Below are 2,139 nucleotides of genomic sequence, written 5' to 3'. Positions count from 1 at the left end.
TGTAAACTGGATGTAGAAATGCAGATGGGACAGTGTGGCATCCTTGTGGATATCCTAGATGAAAGTGTGATTGCTGCTGCTCTGCCAAGACTTCCTCTGCTCTAAACTCCTCCAGCAATGTGTTGTGATGTGAAAACTAGAGCACTAAATACAGATCCTGTCTGGATTGTACCTTATCTGGTCACAGTAGGCCCAGAGCTGCTATAAAAGAACCAAAATGAAACAGAAAAGCACAGAACAATTGTTTACAAAGCTCTGCGTGAACTGATATTGTTTTGTCTGATCCTGAGGGCCAGATGTCTGGGAGCGAGCATGGAAGGGTTATGTTTTCAAAACACACCTGTATATCCTGAAGATGTTTATGGGGATGAGTGTGTATTGGTGTGTGTGCATTTAAATAGGTGTTTTGGTCAGTTGTTTTTCCTGAATTTGGATGATGCATCAGGCTTAATATGAGCAATGCTGCCTAGGGAGTGGGTCAGAGGGGATCTCTAATTGAACTCCTGGAAGTGGAAATTCTGGTGCTGTTCTTTCCTAGTGTTCTTTAAGTTATTTATGATTTGTGCAGAGTGCCTTACATGGAACATCTTGTATACAAGCTTTTAACTTTGCATTAAACTTGTAGCTTACTCCATTCGTATGTGCATTTATTCTAATACGTGCTTTGGTGGAGGCAGATGGGCTCCCAAAACTGAGTCTGATTTCTCTCAAGATTTTTCTCCCTCTTCACTTAAAGGGGTCATATGATGCTGCTAAAAAGAACAGTATTTTGTGTATTTGGTGTAATAAAATGTGTTTATGCGGTTTAAGGTATACTGCTGTGAAGTGGGTATAGAAAAGAATCGCCCCCTTTAAAATAATCACATTTTATTGCTTTGCAGCCTGAAATGAAGACGGACACAGTTTTTGATTTATTCAGTTGTACTTACTCAGCAATTTATAACATCCAAGTGAAAAATATAACACCAACATGCCAGAAAAAAATAAAAACAATAAAAAAAAACAAAATCACCGAGTTGGAAAAAGGTTCACACCCTCCTAAAAATTACTTGTAAACTCAATCAGATGTAGCTAATCACCTTCTCAATGAGTATGTTTACATGGACATCAGTGATCTAATGATTTACCTTATTCAGTTAATTATTTGTCATGCTATTCGTGCAAACAGACGACGGATAAAAATGTGCCTTCTTGCTTGAAGCCATGCTCTTTTGTTTGCCGTCAAACGGTTGACCACTGTCGCAAAATGCGGCGAAAAGTCCTACACGACGGTAATAGTGTGATTAAGGTGTGTACATGTCTCTACTGCACTTCAATAATGCGACTAAAATAGGAATACTCCACATGTCTTAATTCGATTTGTGTTTACTTCGAGTACGAGTTTAGCCCGATTAAGGAAATCAAAAATCTCTGTTTACATGGTAGATTAATCAGAGTATTGTCTTAATTGTCTTAATATCGGATTATTGTTGTTCATGTAAACGTACTCAATGGCACACACAGCCATTTGACTTTCAGCTGTGGTCATTTTGATTAGCGCAGCATGAAAAGAGCTTTCCTGGAGCATTTCAGCCCTTGGTAGTGCAACTGAAACAAGCAATCAACTATGGGTGGCAAGGCACTGTGTGTGTGTGTGTGTGTGTGTGTGTATTTATATATACACTGAACAAAATTATATACGCAACACTTTTGTTTTTGCCCCCATTTTTCATGAGCTGAACTCAAAGATCTAAGACTTTTTCTATGTACACAAAAACCAGTACGAAATCCAGAAAACCAGTCAGTATCTGGTGTGACCACCATTTGCCTCACGCAGTGCAACACATCTCCTTCGCATAGAGTTGATCAGGTTGTTGATTGTGGCCTGTGGAATGTTGGTCCACTCCTCTTCAATGGCTGTGCGAAGTTGCTGGATATTGGCAGGAACTGGAACACGCTGTCGTATACGCCGATCCAGAGCATCCCAAACATGCTCAATGGGTGACATGTCCGGTGAGTATGCTGGCCATGCAAGAACTGGGATGTTTTCAGCTACCAGGAATTGTGTACAGATCCTTGCAACATGGGGCCGTGCATTATCATGCTGCAACATGAGGTGATGGTCGTGGATGAATGGCACAACAATGGGCATCAGGATCT

Source organism: Sinocyclocheilus rhinocerous, unplaced genomic scaffold, assembly GCF_001515625.1.
Source record: "Sinocyclocheilus rhinocerous isolate Xijiao unplaced genomic scaffold, SAMN03320098_v1.1 scaffold1537, whole genome shotgun sequence".
Classification (NCBI taxonomy): Eukaryota; Metazoa; Chordata; class Actinopteri; order Cypriniformes; family Cyprinidae; genus Sinocyclocheilus; species Sinocyclocheilus rhinocerous.
This window is presented reverse-complemented; position numbering follows the sequence as displayed.